Source organism: Mustela nivalis (genome assembly GCF_964662115.1).
Source record: "Mustela nivalis genome assembly, chromosome: 3".
Classification (NCBI taxonomy): domain Eukaryota; kingdom Metazoa; phylum Chordata; class Mammalia; order Carnivora; family Mustelidae; genus Mustela; species Mustela nivalis.
In genome coordinates this window covers 62,350,992-62,376,556 of record NC_139022.1, presented here as the reverse complement: position 1 = coordinate 62,376,556, position 25,565 = coordinate 62,350,992, and the positions used below count along the sequence as shown (strand labels likewise).

The 25,565-nt window shown below is 36.3% G+C and overlaps 1 long non-coding RNA gene across 1 annotated transcript in view; it reads left to right on the top strand.

Moving 5' to 3' along the window:
* Positions 1–25,565, top strand: part of LOC309861210 — a 309,191-nt gene that overhangs the window by 27,612 nt on the left and 256,014 nt on the right. The window contains exon 3 of the long non-coding RNA XR_014309815.1: positions 19,549–19,661. This is a non-coding gene — a long non-coding RNA (uncharacterized lncRNA). The remainder of the gene's footprint in view (positions 1–19,548; positions 19,662–25,565) is intronic.

Below are 25,565 nucleotides of genomic sequence, written 5' to 3'. Positions count from 1 at the left end.
TTAACAGGACTCTTGGAGAATGTATGGATATGACAAATTCCTGTCTAACTTTTTGTCAGTGTTCTCATTTTTTCTTCTTATTTCATCCCTATCAAGCCTTTTAGCCTCTGAAACAAAAAATAATCCTGTCTTGGAGACTGATACCATCTTCTCTACCTATTTTTCTGAGGCAAGTGCGAAGGTTTTGAAGGAACATTTTTTTAGCTGTTGTAAAGTTGTATTTTAAAGTATAAAGTCTTTTTTTAACTGTTAAAAAGTTACTCATTCATGACCCATCTTTATAATTATATTGATTAATTATTTTAATTATATTTGACATTATTTCAGATGTCTTTTCTATTTTTATTGGACACTGAGTTTCTTTTTTTAAAAATAAAAACATTATTTTTATTAACATTTTGAGTAGAGTTGACACACACTGTTATATTTGCTTCAGGTGTACAACATAGTGATTCAGCATCTCTATACCTGATGTTAGTTAGGTTCACCACGAGTGCAGTTACCATCTGTCACCACGCAACGCCATTACAGTATCTTAGACTATATTCCCTATGCTGTGCCTTTTATTCTCATGACTTATTCACTCCATAACTGCAAGCTTGTATCTCCCACACCCCTTCACCCATTTTGCCCATCCCTCTACCCCCTTACTCTCTGGTAACTGTCAGTTTGAAGGGATTTTCTGATTTGATTTTTTAGGAAGTTATTCACTGAACACATACTCTGATATCTGAGCCCACCTAGAAGCTGATTAGTCCCAGCCTCTTGAATTCCAAAATCTGCATTCATTTCATTTCACAGTTACAATTTTAGGTATATACTCAGGGTAGGGTTATATCTGTTAGAAATAACCTTGGCAGAGTAGGGGTGCCTGGGTGGCTCAGTGGTCAAAGCCTCTGCCTTCAGCTCAGGTCATGATCTCAGGGTCCTGGGATCAAGCCCCGCATCAGGCTCTCTGCTCGGCAGGGAGCCTGCTTCCCCCTTTCTGTCTGCCTGACTCTCTGCCTACTTGTGATCTCTGTCTGTCAAATAAATAGTATCTTAAAAAGAAAAAAAAAAACAAAAACCTTGGCAGAGTGGCCCTTGGACCACTCCTTGGGACATTTGGAGTGGCAAAACAAGGGTGGAGAGGACAAAGTTGCCAAGCCTGGGATTGCTGAATGATCTTACCTCTAGACTCAGTCAAATAGCACGTGCGGCCTCTGTCTGCCTTCCAGCCTCTGGGTTGCTGCATGGAGCTTTAAATCCCTGGGCTGAATTTCTTAACTATTGCTTATTTGGGGTCTCCACAGCTCCAGAAGCTGAACACTTACATATAACCCAAAACTGGGCCCTGGTCTCATCCTATCAAAACACCAGCTTATGTATCCTCATTCCAAGCTAGGAGTTGCTGCTCTTGGCCATTTACTCTGATGCAGAAAGGAGAGGGACTCTTTAGCATTAAGTGTTAACCATGCTTAAGAGAAGAAGTAGAGAACTTCTTTGTAGCTCCCTTTTGGAAACGGCTATCCAATAACAGAGGGCCTCCATCACACCAATTATTACACAGTGGCAGTTTCAGTATGTGCCTGGGCCCTACCCTGACCAATTAAATAAATTCTGGGAGTGGAACCTGAGAATAAGTATTTTTGAAAAGCTCTCCATCTAATATGCTGCTGGGATTAAAAGCCACTGGTAATGAAAGCATCAGGCCTTGAAAGGGACAGATGTAGGTGTAAAATCTAGAATTTACCACTTATTAGTTGTAAATCCATAAGCCTCTCTGTGCCTTAGTTTCCTTATTTGTACAATGGGGACAAAAATTTTATCTTCAAAGGTAGCTATGTAGCACATAGCAGGTACTCAGTGAATAGTAGTTATTGAGATAAGGCTATAGGTGTTCTGATACGCTAGCCATTAGCCATATGTGAGTATTTAAACTAAAATTAGATAAAGTTAAAATTTTGTTCCTAAGTCCCACTAGCCACATTTTAAGTGTTTGACAGACACATATGACTGATGGCTACCATACTGGGTAGCAGAAATGTCAAACATTTCCTTCATTGCAGAAAGCTCTGTAGACAAGAAAACACTTGTTTGTAAGATCTGCTTCAGTAAAAATGTCCATTTAAAATCTGTTATGGAAAGCCTTCTGTATTTGTTTCTGTTAAATAAATAGCAGGCCTTTTGGCTTGAGCAGGGAAGTGAAGAAATAAGGGAACCACCTCTTTGGAGACTTTTTTCATGTCCCTATATACCTGCAAATGAGTTTACCTCACGTAAACAAACAAGTGGGATCATTCAATCAATTGTTCAAATAGTGAGGTCTCCTCCCCCTCTTACCCCCTGCCAGTTCTGAGGCCACACTTAACCATTTAGTCCACTTTTGAAGTAGAATATTAACTTTTTCCTGCCCTATTTTTTAGCACTACAGGCACTATCAGCAAACCTGCTTGGGGTGTGTGTGTGTGTGTGTGCGCGCGCCTGTGTGCGTGTGTGCGCAGAAAGGGCAGTAGCCAGGAGAAAAAGCTGGCATTGGTAAGGGAATATCAGTCAGTGGAAAAACAAAAGTCACAGATAGGATGTGTTTTATGACTTTATTATGGGAATGTTTATTTCGGGTATTTTGATAATTCTTCTGAAAATTCTATAGTGTCATTTTATTTTACCCATAGTGGATAAGAGCACAGGCTCTGAAATCTTCCTGTGTTCAAACCATATTACAGTATGAACTAGCTGATTGATCTTAGGCAGGTTACTTAATCTAAGGCTGTTTTTCTATCTGCAAAATGAAGATAAATGTTAGTATCTACACTTCATTGTATTATCACAAGGATTCAAGGAGAGAAAAGTCCTTCGTATAGAGCATAATACCATATAAATGATCAAAGAATTTTTTAAAAATTAGAGAAAAGAAAGAATATTTCATTTTATTTTCAGTAAACAAGTGATGTCATACTTTTAACTACAAGTATAAGCTAAATATATTCTTCTCAGGAGTTTTAAATCTGTTTTAAAATTTAATATTCTTATCCCTTTGTCATATCTTCTAGAATAAGTAGGCCTCTTTGTTCCTCAAAGAACATTTATAGTTTCTGTGTTACATAAATGTTCCACTTGTGCTACTGTACTTGTTTGGTTAAGCTTAGGCCTAGCAACTTGGGAAGTGTCAAAGTCTGAAGAGCAAACGCATTGTTGATTTGAGCTACCATGTGTTAAAAACTGCTAATACAACTAAGCGGCCTTAAAAACAAGGAAAGTCGTGATTCTTGATGGGAAAGTTCCACAACCTCTGATTCTCACTTTATATTCATTTTGTCTTCCTGCAATGATGTTTTTGTTGGCAAAGTTACTTTATTATTATTTTTTTTAAATCCAAAAATATGGCATGTCTTTTGGGTATTTTATTATTTAGATGTTTCACACTCTTTTGTTTTGTTATGCAGTGTGACAGTGTGACATCCCTAAAAACTCACTCCCCAGTAAGTGGAAAGTGCTATCATTTATTTTTAGTAAGGAAGCTGTATTGGTTCATATAGCTGCTTTCCCAGCTGAAATAACACAGCAGATTGGTGATGTTTGAACACTGTTAATTGTTGAAAGTTCTTAAACTAGTAAATGGCCTGATTAGCTGGAATCCAAACAGTAACCCAAACAGACCAAACCACTTTTGATAAGATAAACACTCTGCTAACCTTAAACATTCCCTCTAGATTAACTTCCTGTGGTATGAAATGTTAAATTAAAAACGTCTTGTTTTGTTTTTCTATTTAGAGAGACATCAGGAAAAATTGTTTGTGATATTTAAAACTAAGTTAAAAATCATTATGTCCAGTGTATGATTTAGTAGATAATTAATCAGCAATGCTAGTACCCTATCATTAGCTCATGAGAGTTGAACAGTAAAGGTGGACTAGTTATAAGAGAAAGTCCTGATGTAGAAGATCACGTTGTACTTTGTCGTTTATGTTTGGGGAACTACAAACAAACACTAGTGACCAAAACAAGGCAACAAGGAGCTTTTTCACTAGGCATCTTAAATCTCCTATCTTGGAAATTTTTTAGAATAAAACCACACTTTTATTCAGCATTTGAAATATTCATTAGAAACACAACTCTAAAATTCCTTTCATTTTCCAGGTTTTAGAGCATTCATATTAAAGTTAAGCTTGTTTGAGGCTAATAATTTAAAAAGTATTTTAATTAAATATTGCTGATGTGACCCATGCCTATTTCTGTAGCCTTAGAAATGAGAAAAATGTCCTTACCAATGAAGTATGGAGGGTGTTTCTGTACTTCAAAATTTAGAAAATTTCTAGATTTTCTAACTCAGAAATTCAAAGTTAAGGTAAATTTTCATAAGATTAAAAAAAGATCTTATTGTTTTCTTGGCTCACTATTGTGAAAAATAGCAAACAGAGAGAAGAAAAAGAGAGCATCTATAGTTCCACTAGCCATCACTAAGAATACAGTATATTAGCTTCTAGGCTTTTCTTCTATACTTAGAAAAAAAATTAGAGTGGAGCTCACACAGCGTATATATTTGTTTAATATTATAGGGTTACTTAATATTATATATAGGGTTACTAAAGCTTGTGGCTGTATGAATGTAAGAATTTTTTATTAGACATTTAAGTAGTATCATTTTTTTTTCATATTATAAATAACACTTTGGTGGAAATCTTTGTGCATAAGGATCATTCTTCCCTCTGACTCTCCCCCTCTGCCCTTCCCCACAACTTATGCTCACTTTCTCTCTCTCTTTCTCTCTCTCGCTCTAGCTCTCACTCTCCATCTCTCTCAAATAAATAAATAAAATCTTTAAAATAAGCTTATCAATTTCTTATTTTCTTTAATAAATTTTTATTTTGGAATAATTTTAGATTTTCAGAAAAGGTGCAAAGATAATATGGAGAGTTCCCATAAACTGGTCACCCAGTTTCTGTTTCCCAGTGTTACCATCTTATATTACTGTGGTACATCTGTCAAAACTAAGAAACCAACATCGGTTTATTGCTATTAACTGACGGCCTAATTTGGATTTCCAAATGACTGTGTTTAGCATTATTTCCATAGGGCAGAGTCTCAGTAGTGGGATTACTTGGTCAAAGTTATGAATAATTTTAAGGCTCATATGCATTTGATTTCCGAAAGAGTTAGTTAAAATTATATTACCATTAAAAATATATTGCTCTATAGAATTATGCCCATTTTACAACATCGTGGGTTGCTTTGAATAATTTTATTAAGATTTTAATATGATTCTCTTGAGTTTGATCTTTTAGAGTTTAGAATTTTAACTAAGTATGAAGTGATAATTCCATTTCATTAAATTCATTTGACACAGAAAAGCTATGTTTCATGATCATAGACTGTAGGTCTGCTAATTGGTCATGAACTTTAAGCACAGATTATGATTAAGATTCTAGTCTAAAGGTATTTTAAGGATAACAATATAAATATAAATTATTTTTCCCTTTCTACCTTAAAAAATATCTGAGGTTGTATTAGCTTTTGCTTTCAGTAGCTGAAATAGATCTCTACAGAGCTGACCTTTTCTAGGTTACAGCTATAGACTGGATTATGTGAATAATAATAATAATAAAAAGCAATGATTTGAAGGTGCTAGAGAGTGGACAGAAGCAGATAGATCCTGGTGTGAAATCCATGCCTGGAGGAGGTAGGCGAGATTAAAGAATGATTTAAATAAGTAGAGAGATAAACCATGTTTGTGGATTAGAAAACTAGAAGTTAATAAGATGGCAATTCTTCTGAACTAATATACAGTGTCATTAGGATCCCAGTGAAAATAGTAGCAAGCTTTTACAAAAAAGAAAATTGACTTCAAGGCTAACCTATTAGTGATGCCTTGTGGATAGCAGATATCTCCTAACATCATGCGGTGAGAAGTATACTGAACCTCTGTGGCATTCTTTCTGAAAACATATGAGTACAGTCTAATCATGAGAAAAGCATCACATAAACCAAATTAGGGGACACTTTATAAAATACTTAACCAGTACAACTCAAGGTCATTAAAGTCATGCATGAAAAACAAGGAAATGTTGAAAACCGTCACAGACTAGAGAAGAGAGGGAAGACATGGACATGGTGATTAAATGCAATGTGGTATTCTAGACTGGATCCTGGGACAGAGGACATTTCATTTAAAAACTGGGAAATGCAGATTTCCCTGATCTCAGACCTCTCAGCTTTCAGATGGTGAGAAATAAAATTTTTGTTGTTTATAAGCCACCCAGTTTGTGGTATTTTTGTTATAGTAGCTGGAATGAGCAAGAAAATCTCCTAATTTCTATGGATGACCCAGATATGGTCAATGAGGCAACTGCTTACCTCTAGCCCCCGGTCACCGTCATAAGCAGGATAGCAGAATGGCTAAAAGCCCAAGTTCTGGAGATGGACTGTGTGGTAGACTTATGATATTGCAGCAGTTCAGTATCTCTTGACCATCCACTCCATGTTTTTATAGTTCCCTGCATTATGAATTTCCCCTCCCCAAGGTAGCATAAAATCAAAAAGTGACTTTTCCCACTCTCCCCTGCAGCTAATGTTTACATAAGAAACCGGAGTGCTACCAATTTGATGCACTAAGGAAGACTTGAGTCAGAAATGAGACAGGCAGGTCACAAGACATCATTTTGCTGGCTATAGAGCGGATGGTAGAAGCCAACCCTTTGTAGGATCAGTGGTAGCAGCAGTTTCATTCATTGAATTCTTGAGTGTAATACTGACAGAATCCTAAGACAAAGCCTTAAAACTGACTGGCCCAGCTTAAGACCCAACTGAAATATTGAAATATTTTTATTGAAACATATTGAAATATTTTTTTCTAATATTCTTGACTCTTGACTCTAATAGTTCTTGACTCTGGTGAGTCAGTCTCATTCTCTTTTGTGCTTTCTTTAATAGTAATAATTAATTTCATAACATTTATAATTTTATAGTAGCTTCTTTGGAGACTTCATTCTAAAAATTCCCTAAAAATTTCTCGTGTAAGAATTCCTGGTACTGAGAATACCATACAAGAGCATTCTGACACATAATGACCGCTGAATCTAATGGTCACTATCTATTTTTCTACTGTATTATACTTGTTTGTGATGTGAGTGAGTCTTTCTGGGACTCATCACAATGATTCTTAAACTTCCGTGTGTACAATCACCCATAGAGCTTGCTAAGATGTGTATTCCTGAGCTCTATCCATAGAGATTCTGATTCATTTGGTTTGATGTGGGGCCCAGCAATCTGCATTTTAATAACTTTTCAGGTGATGTAGATACAGCTAGTCCATAGAATATAATTCTATAAACATTGGACTATGGTTGAATCCTTACCCATCTTTTATATGTATTTACCCTCATTCATCTACCATCATTGTTTGCCCAGTGTCTGACCCATGGTAGGTACTCTGTAAGTATTTACTTAATGGCTGAATCTTTTATTGCATGATGAATAATGAAAGACAGAAATATTAAAAATAGTCACACTTTATATATACGTGTTGCTCAAAAATCTAAGAATGCTTTGGAACTAAAGAAGCAAATTGAACACTTTTCCATATAGTGATTCAACAGATTCTCTATGGTCAAACCTCTGGTTCAGTGGGTTTCCTGCTAAAGCCAGGATTCATTTTTAATGGTCAAACATGAGATTCTGCATACTAATTTTTAATTTACATAGTTACCAGGGGGAAATTGTGCCCATATGTTTTATATGTTTGTTACTAAACAAAGTGACTTTTTCTAAAGCTCTAATGGCTTGAGTTTTAGCAGGACTTCCCCTTCTACTGTTTTAGCCCTGCCATCTGTGACACTGTCTCTGGGTCAGGAGCTTAAGTTTGAGAAAAATAGCATTTGTGAAATAGTAACTTTTGAGACACAATTATGTATTGATTATATAGGGATGACAGTCTCAGGGCTCAGGTGAAAGTTCATGTTTTTCTTCAGCTTTGGTTCTTTGTCTGCCAAAGTTTGATTAGTTAGGCATGATAACAGAGCCAATAGCAGGTAAACTGGGTTTGAGAAGAGAAAGATGAGAAAGATCTGTAGCTGAAAGCAATCAGAATAGGTGTACTCACCACTGGCCCTGGTCATGGAAGTCTTGTGCTGCTCATTCCGCTTATAAGGATTCTGACTGTAATGCATTGTTTCATTCAGATGACCCCTCTTACAGAAAGATATTTTTTTGGCTTTTCCCCATCTGCATCCAGTAGGATCTTGTCAGGAACCTCTATTTCATAGTTATTTCTGTGCATCCTCTGTCCATCTGTCAAACTGTTAGCATCCTGAGGGCAAGATAACTGAACTGAATAAAGACTCCATAAAAATGTGAATGAGCTGCTTGCAAAGGGTACATGTTTTCTTGCTGTAAATGGAAGGACTAGGACAAATACGCTGAAATGTACTGAAGGCTTTTGGAGAGTTTTTGTTGGAGAGTGGGGTGGGTGGGGAAAGAAAGTAAGAATCTTAAAAATAGGGGAGTAGAGGGACACCTAGGTGGCTCAGTTGGTTAAGCATCTGCCTTGGACGTAGGTCACCATCCTAGGGTGTTAGAATCCAGTCCTGCATTAATCTCCTGCTAAGCCGGGAGTTTGTTTCTCCCTCTGCCTGCCGCTCCCCCTACTTGTACTCTCTATCTCACAAATAAATAAATTAAAATCTTTTAAACAACAACAACAAAAAATTGGGAGTGGAAAACTTCTGGAAATTGGTGGTGTATTCATTTAATGGAATGCTAAACAACAATGGAGAGAAGGATCTTTGCAAGGGGTATAAATGAGGCAATGATTCATTCACTTTTCCTTTTTAAAAACAGCTTGGTGAGGGGTGCCTGGGTGCCTCGGTTGGTTAAGTGGCTGCCTTGGGCTTAGGTCATGATTCCAGGGTCCTGGGATCGAGTCCTGCAGCAGGCTCCCTGCTCAGCAGACAGCCTGCTTCTCTCTCTCCCTCTGCCTGCTGCTCTGCTTACTTGTGCTTTCCATCTCTCTGTCAAATAAATAAAATCCTAAAAAAAAAAAAAAAAAAAAAAAAATCTTGGTGAGATGTACTTTACATATAACTAAGTCCATTTCATTAAATCCAACAATTCAATGATTGTTAGTAACTTTACTGAGTGGTGCAACCATCACCATAATTAGTTTTAGGGCATTTTCATTTTCCCAACGAGATCTCTGATGGCCATTTATAGTTATTCCCATTAATATTCCCAGACCCAGGCAACTACCAATCTGTTTTATGCCTATAAATTTGCCTTTTGGGGGCACTTTATATAAATAAAAGTATGTAATACGTGGTCTCTTGTGTCTGGCTTCTTTCTCTTTGCATAACATTTTTATGGTTTATGTGTGATGTAGCATGTGTTGGTAGTTATTCCTTTTTATTTTCAAAATAGTATTCCATTATATGGGTGTAACACACTTAGTATATCCATCTACTGTCTGATTGACATTCAAGTTGCTTCTGGTTTGGGACTATTACTAACATTTCTTTATTCTGAAATGAAAATTTCCATACCAGTCATGGTATAGACATATGTTTAAAATTTTTCTTATGTCTATATCTAGGAGTAGAATTGCTGGGTTATTTGGTAGTTTTATGTTTAGATTTTTGAGAAACTTCCCAACTGTTTTTCTAAGTGTCTGTAGCATTTTATATTCTCACTAGCAATGTGTGAGTGGTCCCACACAATGTGTAAGGGGTCCCATTTCTCCACATCCTCACCAACATTTGTTATTGTCTGCCTTATTTATTACAACCATTCTTTTTTTTTTTTTTTAAGATTTTATTTATTTATTTGACAGAGAGAAATCACAAGTAGATGGAGAGGCAGGCAGAGAGAGAGAGAGGGAAGCAGGCTCTCTGCTGAGCAGAGAGCCCGATGCGGGACTCGATTTCAGGACTCTGAGATCATGACCTGAGCTGAAGGCAGCGGCTTAACCCACTGAGCCACCCAGGCGCCCTATTACAACCATTCTAATGGATGTGAAATTGTATCTCATGCTTATTTCAATTTACATTTTCCTAATGACTACAAGTGTTGAACATCTTTTCATGACTTTATTAGCCATTAACCATTTGCATATCTTCTTTGTAGTGAAATATCAACTCATATATTTCACCCATTTTTAAATTGAGCTGTCTTTTGGGGCTCTCCTGGGTAACTCAGTTGGTTAAGTGCCCAACTCTTGGTTTTGGCTCAGGCCATAATCTAGAGGTCCTGAGACTGAGCCCTGCATAAGGCTCCATGATGAGAATGGAGCCTGCTTGAAATTCTCTCTCTCCTCTCTCTCTGCCCCTCTTGCACCCCACTGACGTGCACACGCTTTCTCTCTCTTAAAAAAAATTGGGGGGATTATCTTTTTATTATTGAGTTGTAAGAGTTACTTGTATATTTTTGGATATACGTTCTTCATGAGATATGTGCTTTACGAGTATTTTCTCATAGTCTATGTCTTGTCCTTTTAATTTTTCTTAAAGCTGTCTTTTGCCATGCAGAAGTTTTAAAGTTTGTTAAGGTCCAGTTTATTAATTTTTTCTTTTATGGATTGGTGTCCTATCTAAAAATTTTTCCCTTACTTAAGGTCTTAGAAATTTCCTCCTATATTTTTTTCTATGTAGCTCTTACATTTAAGTCTGTGATCCATTTGAGTTAATTTTTGTATATGATGTGAAGTAAGGGTCTAAGTTCATCACTGGGCCTATGGATATCTAGTTGTCCTTACTTGTCTTAAAAACTGACCTCAATTGAGAGCTTGGCTTAGGGTAGGCATTAGTGATATAGAAATGAATGATATGATTTCCAATTCCAAGTATAATCTAGGGAGGAATATAACATAACTAAGGAGTATAGAACACAGGAACACATCAACTCAAGGTCTGGTGACATTCAAGAAAAATGACTCTGAGGTAAAATCAAGGAGGTGGTTTTGGTGTCCACAGGGAAAAGATCCCCACCAGATGCTTTTATAGAGAGGAATGAGAAAATGAATCATTAGAAGATAATGCTGCACATTTTATGTTACTTTTATGATTTCCCTGGTCTAGAGATGCATATCTCTTCTGACATGTGAGTTAACTGGGGAAGATAAAACAAGAAGGAAAATGATTCCAAACATGAGCTTACAGAATGTGCTCTGTAGGAGAGAATTTCCATGTTAGAAAACTTCCAACCTATATAACTGCAACCTACCTTTGGACAATGAAATTTCTTCACACTGTGGTTAAAAAAAGTGTATTTGTTCCCTAAGAGATGAAAAAAGAAAAGTTATATAACATTCAGGATTACATAAAGAACTTGATAGATATTGGGTATATAATTCTCTTTATTGAGTTGAAGATTATAATGGATATTTCTTATATTTCAGGCTTTCCTAAAGAGCAAAGCCATAGTATGAGACATTTTGTTAAGAAGTATTATAATGTAGTACAAGAACATGAATGTGATATAAATCAACGTCATATCCCTGTTTTCAAGACTCGTCTTTCAGCTTCTGAGTTACATTCTTCAGTACATTTTCTGAACTACATTTTTTGAACAGTATCTTCAGACTTGAACCTAAGTTATCTAATAGTTTTTTTGTGTAATGTACAGACACGAAACCTCTGACTTTTGAAAAGATTTTCAGGTTAGGGAGTGTCTGTGCTTCTTTGTCCCGAGTTTATCATCTTATTCTCACCTGTTTACCTCCAAACCCATGTACGCTTTATTTTTGACTGTAGATAGTTTGTGGCCACTCGTATGTGAGTAGTGGCACTGTTTGCAAGGTTATTTAAAAAAAAAAAAAGCTTAAATTCTGTTCCATTCATATAACTTTATAATCTTTACTTGGCAGATGTACCATTTATGGGCAATCATAGTTCAAATGTACTTAGGTATGCCTTAACTATGCATTGTGTTTTGTGAAAAGGCCTTACCTTTGTCTATTGGTCAGGATGCTTGGTTGGTTGCAACAGACAGAAATTCAACTCAAACTGTCTCAAGAAAAAAAAGAATTTCTTAGCTCTTCTAACTAGAAAGTCCCAATGTGGAAAGGGCCTTAGCACGCTGAATCCAGGGAGTCAACAGATTTCTAGGCTTTCTTGACTTCTCTCATTTAATTCAGTATTTCTCAGGGTATTGACACCGTTCTCTAGCAGATTCTCTGTGTGTGGTAGTCAGTGATGGCCACTGACACTGGCACCCCCAGACTCCTCTGGTCTTTTATAAGTCAAGGTGAGAGGAAGAGAGAATCTTTGGGGTCCATAGATAACCTCTCATCAGGGGTCTCTGATTGGTTCTGCTTGGGTCATATGTTCACCCCCATGTACCAATCTGTGAATAGCAGAAGGTATAAAGATCGACTAGCCCAGGAGCTGTCCCAGTTCATGAAGTTAAGTCAGAGTAAGGCCCTCTGATTGACAAATTTTCCAGAGCCACATGGGGTGAAAGAAGAACAGGTCCCTAGAAGATGCCAGGAAGACACAAACAACAGATGTCCACTACATTTGGTAAGGTGTTACTAAACACTTTTAAGTGCGAGGAGCACTGGCTTTTATTTGCCACAAAAACCTGAAGCTGCTGCTAATCATGTTACAATATGTATTTATCTTTGACCCCTCAAATATTTTAGAGATCTATTTTAACTCCAGAGAGAACTTGATCTTACTTACAGTAATAAAATACCTTTTTACTGAATTGACATTCAGTGTCAGTTCTTAAAGTTAATTTCAAATCTTATCAAATATTTATAAATATTCTCACTGCAATTACTTGCATAAACTGTATTTATTTCACAATAAAAAAATCACAAGCATTTTACTTGAGAGAGATTATTTAAAAGGTAGTTCCTCTTAGATAATTTAGGTGTGTTGATGGTGTTTGGTTACTTAGTTAAAGAAAATTTGGATAGAATTTATTTCAAATCATTATTTAAAGACTAGAAAAGAGTTTTTAAGTGACCAGTTATAAGCTTCCAGTAAACCACATTTCCTTTCCTTTTAATTCTCAGATCTTGACCCTGATAAGCTTTTTAATAGGGGAAAATTCTAAAACACACATGAAGGAGAGAATTACATTGAGGTGTTTTAAATAGCAAGTCCAAATACAGTAGTCTTTTTTTTTTTTTTTCTTTTTCATACTCACAAATTAGGACAGCTCCAGCTTTTAAAATAGAGTAAGAAGAAGGGGTGGCACACATACAGAGCAAACCAACATTTAAATATAGCACATTAGAATTCTTTGCATATCAAAGATGAGTTATAAAATGTAAGTTGGTCTTGGTTTCAGCAAATGTTCTGCATTTTGGCCGTGTTGCCATGCTCTAGAGCTTTATGGGGTCTGCATTATGGGAAGAAAGAAGATTACTAAAAGGCTCTGCTGTATTGTTATTGTTAATACATTCCAAAGTTTTAGACCACGTCCCAAAATCAACACACATGCCATTAAAATTAATAATCGAGTGGACTATACATTTAAAATATTACTTCACAGGATTTCTGGTAAAATGTGGGCATGGAGTTATGAGTGGAGGAGAGATTCAGCACCATTTTAACAGATAGAAAGCAAAGACTAAGATGCTAGAACATGAGTCTCCACTTCGGAAGGGCCCACTAAAGTGCCTAGCACAGTGAATTGAAAAGGAACACTTTTAAGACTCCTTGGAGTCTTTTCTCAGGAAGTGACTGGAAGATCTATTCCAACAAATTGAGGGTGCAACCCAAGAGAGACCAAGAAGTTCCAAGGCCCAAGATAAAGGGTATCCAACTTAGGTGATTGATGAAGGAAGTTTCAGCTTTGCGTTGAGCCTAGGGAGCTACCACCTGCAGACAATAGCAAGAGGATACAAGTTCCATAATGGAATCAGTGGGAAGAAATGAAATGGATGGAGTATTTGATTACACTAGACTGCTTGGCAGTTAATTTTGATGGGCTGGTGATCGCTATGATGGAACATTTGGAAAAAGTATTATTAAACTTCTAATATTGATAATTTAAGGGATTAGGCATAAATATATTATTTAGAAGCACAGAAGTTAAATAACTCGAAGAAATAGTTAAAGGATAAAAGTGGTTATTCATGGGGAAGGATGCAGCTAGATCTGATGAAGTTGATTATCAGCTTTTTGGTACTATTTGGTCATATTATCAAATATATTAGTATGTTGATTAAAAATAAGAATCAAATGGAGATAAAAGTAATGCAAACTAAAAACATGTAAAAGTGTTAATAATAGGGGAAACTGGGTATATGGCACATGGGAACTCTTCACAATTTTTCTGTGAATCTAAAACTTATTCTAGAAGATAAAGTCTTAAATATTAAACTGCAGAAATATGAAAGATGAAGGAAAGAAAATAGTACACTGTGATGCATATCATATATTAAATATAGTACAATAAAATTAATGTCAAAATATAAAAAAATTTTTCATTACTGATTTTCAAAACATTATGAAAAATAAAATATTACATTACTGTTAATAAATCTTTTCTATACATATTTGCCTTACATTTTGAATTATTCAGTATTACCAGTGAACTTATTCTTTTTCATGGAAATTTGCAATTTTATAAATAGTGAATGAATATCCCCATTTAAGATTAAGTGGTTGACATATTTTTCCAATGACTGCTCTAATTAGTTTTGGATTATAATTATTAAAGTTAATCTCTTTACCCCCACTTAAGCATCCCAAACCAGTAAGAGCATACTGCATTAGAAATTGTATAGGACTAGTTGGGGTTCGTGTAATAAATGAGCATATTTGGCTAGGCCACTTCTTCAAAATGATGCATTATTCATAGTCAGGCATTATTGCTCCCCTTTTCCTCTCCATCAATGGTAGTTTAGTTTTATAGGGATTAAGTGATTTACCTACTGATCTAGTGGTAGACTGAGACTTAGAAGCCAAGCCCTCTGTTGTCAGGGGGAGGGGTATAACTTTATCCTGGGGCACCAAAGATCGTGGTATCTCCTGTTTCTTCATCATAGTAGGCACTAAACATCGAAGTGTAAACTTCAGGATGGTTGACCCTGAAGCAACACTAAGGTGGGCATACAGTGATTGAACTGGGGTTGGTAGCATGTTTTAGGGTAGGTTTACTAATTTCCTTATTACTTTCTATACATTTAAGATCCCTTTTTGTATTACAAAAACTAGACATTGTAGGAAACTCATACCTTGTTTTCTTTCAGTAGATCCAGCAAATGAAAACGACAGCCCTGCAATAGCTAAATATCTAAGCTAAAACATATTTTAAAAGCTCTAATTGGTATAATAACCTGTAATTTTCTTTTCTTTTTTGGCATCACCCATTTTGTATCTTGAATTTCCAGTTTCCCTCAATCATGTATTTATCTGATATTCTTGTGGATTTTAAAAGGTGGTTTTGGTGTCATATTCTTCAATTAATTGACCAGTTTGCTTGCATTAAGTGTAATCTCTTGTGCTTTGACTTCCTGCCTATGGGACACTTGAGTTTAATAAAACCTTTGGAGGCCTTTTTCCTCATTTGTTGACTTTAATATTAGTTCCTGGTCCAAGTGAAAAACACTGGAGGTGGTGCAGAGAATATTCTTCTGTGTACTTGCAGATTAAGCTTCACTAAGAGGAATGCTATTTCTGGGTCCATGATTGGATCGACTACCTTGGTTCTGTTTATTTTCATTGTGTGAATAACAGCTAGATAAACTTCTTTTCTTTGGGCCATTCTGTTGACTTTTGAACTTGGTTACAGCTATTTTGTGTACTGTTAGAGACTGAATGTTTGTGACCTGTCAAGATTCTTATGTTCAAGCACTATCCCCACCAATGTGATAATATTTCATGGGGGTTTGTGGGGCGACTTTTAGATGAGGTTATAGGTGCGGTCTCCCATGATGGAATTAACACCCTTATAAAAAGAGGAAAAGACATGAGAGCTAGCTTTCTCTCCCATGAGCACACAATAAGGAAAGGCCATATGGGCACCCTTCTCAGGCAGCTGCCTACAAGCCAGGAAGAGAGCACTAATCAAGGATGAACTCTGCTGGAACGTTGATCTTGGACTTCCCACCTTCTAGAACTGTGAGAAATAAATATCTGTTGTTTAAACTGAAGATCAGCTTATGACATTTCGTTATAGTGGTGTCCTGGCTGTTTGAGACATAGGCCTTTTCCAGTTTTTGGATTCAATATAAATAGAACAGGGCAATTAAATCTGAACCAGTATTGAGCATATGGAAGTGATAATAATTCTACTTCCTTTAGACCTAATAATGCCACTTAATTCTCCTGGCACCATACTTTAAAATCAAACATAAAAATTGATTATTTTTGATAAACTTCTTTTTATCTTTATCTTTATATCTTTATCTTTGTCTTTATCAGTATCTTTATGTTTGTAAGCCTTTTATTTATCCTTTCATTTGGCCATATCTAGCAGTGTTGGGTTGTGTTTTTTTTTGTTTGTTTGTTTGGTTGGTTTTTTTTCTGTCAGCATTCTAGATGAGTCCTGTAATGTAAATATCTTATTTTCCTTTCTGTGGTGTCCATCCCCTTACAACCTATTTACAGTGCCATGTTTTCCTTCGGAAATCACCTTTCCCCCTTTTCACTTCCCAGTCCACAGGACTGAAGGGAGGCTTACATCATCCATGGCTTCAGGAATGAATGTGATATTCAGATAAGGACAATCTGAGAACTATATCTCCTGACTGCACTGATTGGCTGATTGGTTCTGAGAAGGGCATATGATTCATTTCAGGCCAATGAGAGATAGACTTAAATCTTTTGCTGAAACATTGGGACAATGGCTGAAGTCCATAAAGAGAAAAATGATGCTGAGAGAGGATGAGTACCCAGGTGATATGATTTGATTACCTGGATTCTTTTGTATCTGAATCTACCCTGGACTTTTTGATCATGCAAGCCAATACATTTTTCTCTTTGGCTTACTCAGTTTTAATTGAATCTTTACTAATTATAACCAAAAGAGTGCTAAATAACAAGATTGCCAAATTCACAGACAGTAAGAAGCATGAAGAGATAGAGAATATATTAGAATATATTACAGAGTGAAAATCCAGAAAGATCTTAGCTAAAAAGAAGAGCAATGGCTAATAAGATACAATGTAGTAGTGATAAATGTAAAGTCCTGTGTTTGTTCCAGATCATCAGCTGAGCAAAATGAAGGTGAGGCTGACATGGATAAATATGAAAAACATTTAGTCATTTTAGTGAATTCTCAGCTAAGTCATAATTATTAGTGTGAGAAAACCCTCAGGAATATGTATGTTCTGTTCCATTAATCTATTCACCTATCCTTACACCCATGCCACTCTGTACCATATTGTCTTAAGACAATAGCTATACTGTAAGTCTCAAAATTTAGGTAGTATGACTGCCAAATTTGTTCTTCTAGACTGTTGGCTATTCTATGTCCTTTGCATTTCCATATAAATAAAATATTATGAGTTTACCCAAATTAAAAATAATTAGTTAAGAATTGCATAATTCTTCAAGCTAGTAGACAGTTAATTATAAATTGTTTTTAATGCCTTGCCATTTGAACTGGTTAAAAAAATGATACTCATTATACTTTAACAGTTTTCTCGGAAAATAGGTTTGAATTATGCCAGGTCTTCAGAAATACATACTTAAGATGCAAATGACCTGTATTTTTATCTTTATAAACATGGTACATTTATGGAGAAATATATAAGAAATTACTAACAATATTTTGCTCTGGGTGGGGCAGGTGGCATGGTTGTCTGGTAAAGGATGGAGATTTATTTTTTTGTACGGCTTTGCACTCTTTTAAGTAAAAAAAAATCTAATAAAATTTTTCAAAATAAATATATAATATGCTTTTATTATTCATGTATGTTTGAGTTCTATCTATAAATCACAATTCCTTTGTATGCATGAAATCTGTTCTGATTTATGATTGTGGGTGCTGTTTTTAGTTAATGTCACTGTGGTTTTCCTTCTTTATTTCCTGGCTTAGTCCATCACGTGGACTGTAAGGAACTTTCATCAATCTAGTGGATCTGCATTTAACAAAATCTTTGATGTACCTCTTAAGATTTTTTATGATTGTTCTTTACCCCAATAAATAATAAGTATATTTAGGGCTTACAGCTCTTTTTAGTGCTTCTTGTTTTTGTTCAAGTTAACTTACTGTTTCTTGTGTATCCCAACTGTACTTAATTTATCCAGGCCTCAGTTGCCTAAGCTGCAAAATGTGTTGGCTAAAGTGTGGTCCAAAGTCTCTTCTGGTCCTGTGAGTTCATAAGTTTGTCTTCCTTTCATTTCATTCGATTTCCTTCATGATCCAGATGGATGGTGATGACAGAATCATCAAGACAAGACATGACATTCATGGAGTATTCAATCTTCGGGAAAGTTATGCCTGCTTTTTGCTACTCCTTAGACCTGTGATTCACAGTTCTAGTTTTAGAATATTCAGGATGTCTGTAGTTACTAACAGGTGTGATAGAATGAATCATAGACCCATCCCTGCATCTGCACTCCTGCCATGGCTTCCTTGTGGGCATAAGGTAGTTCCTCAATCCTTCACGTGTTCTGGCTAATGATATATGAGCAGCAGTTGTGTCATTTTTCAGCCTAAGACTTTAGACGGCTTGTATGCTTCCATTAGTCATCTTGTGCTTCTTGTTTCTGCTGGTTCAAGGAGAATGAGAGGCACAGGGAGCAGATCTGTGGATCTGAATGAGAAGCAGAGCCTGTCTATGGAACCCAGCTTGGATCAGCTGAGTCTCAGCTGACCTGTAGATAGATCTTCAAGAATAAATAATTATTAAGTCTTGGTGTTGTCTGTGACACAGCATTTTTGTGACACAACAGGTACATTGACTTCTATCAACATGTATTTTTAAATAGGGAGCACATTCACATGGTTCAAAAATAAAAATGTAAATAGGCATATAGTGAAATGTTCTGCTCTGTGCCCTGTTCACTGTTAACCTGGGTCCTATCTAAGTCCTACCACCACAAGGTGCCCATTTGAGGGACACCTGGGTGGCTCAGTCAGGTAAGCATCTGTCTTCAGCTAAGGTCATGATCCTGGGGTTCCTGAGATGGAGTTCCCTCTCTCTCTGCCCCTCCCCCTGCTTGTGCTCTATCTCTGACAAATAAACAAATAAAATATTCAATAAGGTGCCCACTTGATTAGTTTCTTTTGTATCTTTCTAGAATTTCTTTATGTAAATGCAAACAGACAAGAATATATATAGTCTTAGCTCCCATTTCCATTTCACACAGTTTTATACTTTGCTTTATTCATCTGCTATCTTATATATATTTGTGTATCAATATATAGAAAGCTTCTTTATTCCTTTTTATAGCTGTGTTGTATGCCATAATAAAAAAGAATACATTCTCCTATTGATAATCACTTGTTTTCTATCTTTTGCTGCAATGTAAGTATATCTGTGGGATAAACTCTCAAGAAAAAGAAGATGTATATAGATGGAATAGTTACTGCCAAAGAGTCTTTCATAGGGGAACACATTAATTTTAATTGGTAAGATATTGTAAATATCTAACAGAATTTTCCTTTAATCTACAGGACCAGTGTAGTATTTCACACAGGAAGCCATCCTGCTGACATTCCAGGAGAACGTGAAGTGATATTTTCAGAGAGCTGACGCCTCTATACCAGGAAGCTCCAGCACTTTATAGGTATCAGCTTCTTAAATCCTCACAACATCCTGTAAAGGTACTGTTACTACCTTCATCTTAAAGATGAGAAGATTGATGTGGAGAGAAGCTGAGTGACTTTCCTGATTTCATTCAACTAGAAAGCAATGGAGCTGGGATTCTAACTTAAGTAGATTTACTCCAGGCTAAGACAACTAAACCATAACTTCTCTAAAATCACTTTTAAAATAAAGGTATAATTAAACTAATATTAGTATAATATCCTAAAATATTTTCCCTGACATGTCCTGTTTTGATAGTATTTTATAAATTATAAATTATGTGTGTGGGGTAGGTGTGTGTGTATGTGTGTATGAGTGTTTGTACCTATGAGAATCTTATGAATTTCCACTTATTAACCTGAAGATGTATTTCCACTTATTAACCTGAAGATGTATTGTGATATATAAGAAACCATTATGAACTTGACTTCTATGGTTATAATTGTCGGGTGAATTTTTAAGAGAATTGTTTTTTAAAATGGGTTTTGAAAAATATAAGTGTCTATAATTTGCTAAGCAGATAACATACCTTTGGCACAATTAAAAATATCACCTCTAACTTATATTCATTTAATATTCATGTCACTCCCATGAATTATAGTTATTAATATTCTGATTTTACAGGTGAGGAAACCGAAGCTCAGAAAAAGGGGTTGACTTGCTCAGTATCACCCAGATAGTGTGGCTGATGATAATGAGTAATATTTACTGAGTATTTATTGTATACCAGGCACATTGCTAGGCCCACTTTACCTGGATCTATTTAATCTTCACAACAATTCTATGAGAAGTTGCCCTTACAGCTTTTCAGATGATGAAACAGGATTTAAAGAAATTTAGAAATTTTCATAAGGTCATTTAGCAAGGAAGTGATAGTGTTGGGCACTTAATCAGGTTTGTTATGATGGTCAGTTTGATGTGTCAGCTTGGGTAGGCTTCAGTTCCCACTGTAGCATTCAGTGAAACCTAGTCTGGTGTTGCTGTGAAAGTATTTTATAGATGTGATTAAAGTTCCTGATCAGATGACTCTGAGTAAGGTAGATTATCCTAGGTAATCTACATGGGCCCAAATCAGTCAGTTGAAAGGCCAGAAGACCAGAGCTGAAGCTTCCTTGAAGAAGCTCTGCCTGAGGCCTGTAGCTTCACCTGCTTGTGAGTTGCAGCCTGTGGTTCCTGATGGTCTGCCCTTTGGATTGCAGACTTGCCTAGCCTCCCGCATAATCACACAAACCAATTCTTTGCAACAAATCTCTTAATATGTATCTTCTACTAGTTCTCTTTCTCAGGTTGAACCCTGATACATTTGTCTAAATCCAAAGCTCAAGCATTTACCAGAATGCTATACTCATTCTTTGTATACAAATTAGAAATTTGAAACCAAGTCCAGGGCTCTATGCTGCATATGCTTCTGAACCACATACTCTACTTATTACTCACTGCCTCAGTATAATGAGGTAATAAGCTTTTATATTTTTGCACCCTCCAATTTGATAAGCATTTTGATGGCAGACATCAGGTTTTACTTATCTTATTTTTCCTGTACTGTATGTCATGCACACAGGATGCATGTGTCATGCCTACACACAGACACATGTCACACCTACACACAGACACGTGTCATTTGTCTTCTTGCTTTTGTACTCTCAATTTGGAGGCCATCATTATTTTTTTCTCTAACTTTTCTGTTTTAATTGTTAACTTACAAGCTTTTAGGAACTTAGAATTTTAGTCAGTTTTGCCATCCCTTGTCTTATCAATTAATAAGGTTTGTCATGGGTAATGTAAAACCTTAGTGGAAGAAAAGGGTAATAGTCTGTCAGAGTGTCCAGTGATGTTTTGGCTTAGCTGTTTAACCTGTGGTGCAGTCCTTCCCGGGCTGGACCTCTGACAGATAGTGATGAGAAAAATTTAAAAATTTTCAGTTCCCCAATGAATATTGTTGGAATAGAAGGAACTTGTTCTTTACTGTAGATAAGCCCTAAATCTGAGGTCAAAATGTTATCCAAAAGCAGATCCTAAGAGTTAAGTGATTGGTCCCAAAAGATAAATTTTTTTTTTTTAAATTTAAATTCATTTAATTGACACATATTGCCTTATTTGTTTCAGGAGTACAGGTCTCTGACTCATTTGTCTCCATACATATAATACCAGTGCTCATTACAATATATACCCTCCCCAATGTCCATCACCCAGTTACCCCATACCCCACCATCTCCCCTCCAGCAAACTTTAGTTTGTTTTCTATGATTGAGAGTCTCTTATGCTTTTTCTCTCTCTCTGGTTTTGTCTTACTTCATTTTTTCCTCTCTTCCCCTATGATCATCTGCCTTGTTTCTTAAATTCCACATCTCAGTGAGATAATATGGTAATTCTTTCTCTGATTGACTTATTTCACTTAGCATAATACCTTCTAGTTCCATCCATGTAGTTGCAAATGGCAAGATTTCTTTTTTTTTTTTTTGATGGCTGAGTAGTGTTCCATTGTGTGTATGCATACACACAATGTGTGTGTGTATATATATATATATATATATCTCCACATCTTCTTTATCCATTCATCTGTTGATGGAGATCTGGGCTCTTTCCATAGTTTGGCTATGGTGGAGATTGCTGCTATAAAGACTGATGTGCAGGTGCCCTCTTGGATCACAACATTTGTATCTTTGGGGTAAATACCCAGTAGTGCGAATACTGGGTCATAGGGTAGCTCTATTTTCAATTTTTTGAGGAACCTCCATGCTGTTTCCCAGAGTGGCTGCACCAGCTTGCATTCCCACCAACAGTGTAGGAGGGTTCCCCTTTCTCCGCATCCTCACCAGCATCTGTCGTTTCCTGACTTGTTAATTTTAGCCATTCTGACTGGTGTGAGGTGGTATCTCATTGTGGTTTTGATTTGTATTTCCCTGATGCCAAGTGATGTGGAGCACTTTTTCATGTGTCTGTTGGCCATCTGGATGTCTTCTTTGCAGAGATATCTGTTCATATCCTCTGCCCATTTCTTGATTGGATTATTTGTTCTTTGGATGTTGAGTTTGATAAGTTCTTTATAGATTTTGAATATGAACCCTTTATCTGATATGTCGTTTGCAAGTATCTTCTCCCATTCTGCCAGTTGTCTTTTGGTTTTGTTGACTGTTTCCTTTGCTGTGCAGAAGCTTTTGATCTTGATGAGGTCCCAATAGTTCATTTTTGCCCTTGCTTCCCTTACCTTTGGCAATGTTTCTAGGAAGAAGTTGCTGAGGCTGATGTCAAAGAGGTTGTTGCCTGTGTTCTCCTCAAGGATTTGGATGGATTCCTTTCTCACATTGAGGTCTTTCATCCCTTTGGAGTCTATTTTTGTGTATGGTGTAAGGGAATGGTCCAGTTTCATTTTTCTGCATGTGGCTGTCCAATTTTCCCAACACAAGTTGTTGAAGAGACTGTCTTTTTTCCATTGGACATTCTTTTCTGCTTCATCAAAGATTAGTTGACCATAGAGTTGAGAGTTCTGGGTTCTCTATTCTGTTCCATTGATCTATGTGTCTATTTTTGTGTCAGTACCATACTGACTTGATGATCACAGCTTTGTAATAGAGCTTGAGCTTCAGCATTGTGATGCCACCAGTTCTGGTTTCTTTTCCAACATTCCTTTGGCTATTTGGGGTCTTTTCTGGTTCCAAACAAATTTCAGGATTATTGTTCCAGCTCTGTGGAAAAAAACTGATGGTATTTTGATAGGGATTGCATTGAATTCATGGGTTGTTCTAGGTAGCATAGACATTTTCACAATATTTGTTCTTCTAATCCATGAGCATGGAACGTCTTCCCATTTCTTTGTGTCTTCTTCAATTTCTTTCATGTCTGTTGTATATGCTCTGAGTACAGATCCTTTGTGTCTCTGGTTAGGTTTATTCCTAAGTATCTTATAGGGTGCAGTTGTAAATGGGACCTACTCCTTAATTTCTCTTTCTTCTGCCTCATTGTTAGTATATAGAAATACAACCAATTTCTGTACATCGATTTTATATCCTGCCACTTTGCTAAATTCCTATATGAGTTCTAGCAATTTTGGGGTGGAGTCATTTGGGTTTTCCCTGTAGAATATGATGTCATCTGCAAAGAGTGATAGTTTGACTTCTTCTTTGTCAATTTGGATGCCTTTTATTTCTTTTTGTTATCTGATTGCTGAGGCTAGGACTTCTAGTACTATGTTGAACAGCAGTGGTGATAGTGGACACATCCCCTCCATGTTCCTGACCCTAGGGAAAAAGCTCTCAGTTTTTCCCCATTGAAAATGATATTCTCTGTGGGCTTTTCATAGATCGCTCTTATGATATTCACACTGTGAAGAGTTTTAATCAAGAAAGGATGGCATACTTTATCAAATGCTTTTTCTGCATCAAATGATTTTTCTGCATCATATCGTCCTTGTCCTTTCCTGTATTTATGTAGTACATCACATTTTTGATTTGCAGATGTTGAACCACCCTTGCAACCCACTGAGCCACCCAGGTACCCCCTCCCATTTTTATTAAGCATATCTGTTAATTCCATGACTTGAACACAGGGCAAGTTTGCCTTGAAACTATGATTTCTCCAACATGATGACATTTATGCAAGATCTATTAAAACACTTTTGCAAGGAGAGAAAAAAACTCTCTAAAGGATGTCTTCCCCTACTCCTCCCCTTGATAGGTACACACAGCTTAGAGACTTCTCGTCTTTACTCTCAACTCATTGTTTTTAGGATGCCTGAGTTTGAACTCTCCTCCCTTACTTTCTAGTTACTTGATTGTGCCTAACAGTTATTAGGGCTGTTCACCGGTATTTTGGTTTCCTCATTTTAGTACATGGTAGGTTTGTACTTCTCCTTGAAAGAGGTCATGGCCACATGACCTCCAGGAAGGAGAGAGAGCATAAATCACCATCTTTCTCTTCCTTCTGCATGGTAGCCAGCTTCATAGCAGACAACAGATGGTCCATCATTCTACCAAGAATGGAGTCCTAGACAAGCCACAATAGGCAGGTAACATGAATGAAAAACTATGAAAAAAGCTATTGTCTTTTTTTGTTTTTTAAAGATTTTATTTATTTATTTGACAGAGATCACAAGTAGTGAGAGAGGAAGGGAAGCAGGCTCCCTGCTGAGCAGAGAGCCCAATGTGGGGCTCGATTCTAGGACCCTGGGATCATGACCTGAGCCGAAGACAGAGGCTTTATCCCACGGAGCCACCCAGGAGCCCCATTATCCAGAATCTTGAGAGCTAAATATTATATATATATTTTTTTATTTTTTTGAAAATATTATATATTTTAGGAGCACCTGGGTGGCTCCATGAGTTAAAGCCTCTTTTTTGGCTCAGGTCATGATCTCAGGTCCTGGGATTGAGCTCCACATTGGGTTTTCTGCTCAGTGGGGAGTCTGCTTCTACCTTTCTCTCTCTGCCTGCCTCTCAACCTACTTCTGATTTCTCTCTGTCAAATAAATAAATAAAACCTTTTAAAAAATTAAAAAAAGAAAATATATATTTTTAAAATTCCCCAAGTTTACCCCTTTTATATCCAGCCTTTCAAAGAATTTTTTTTTTCTTGCACATCTTTCTAAAATATATCACATCCTTTTTAACTTAAATAGAATTCTTAAGGACTTAGGGTTATTATTACAAATGTCAGTTATTATACTGTAATGTAATATAGTTCAGGAGAACATTTTGAAGTGTGCAAGGCATTTGCTTTGATGTTTCAGTGCATTTTCATAGCAGTTTTTGTTCTTTGTCACTTCTTTGCTGTTCTCAGTATACCTTTGACAATTTTTTAAAAAATAATCTCATTGATCGAATATACTGCTTTCATTCTGCTACAGATTTTGGGAAGATGTTAACCAGTTTTTTTTTAGAATTATATA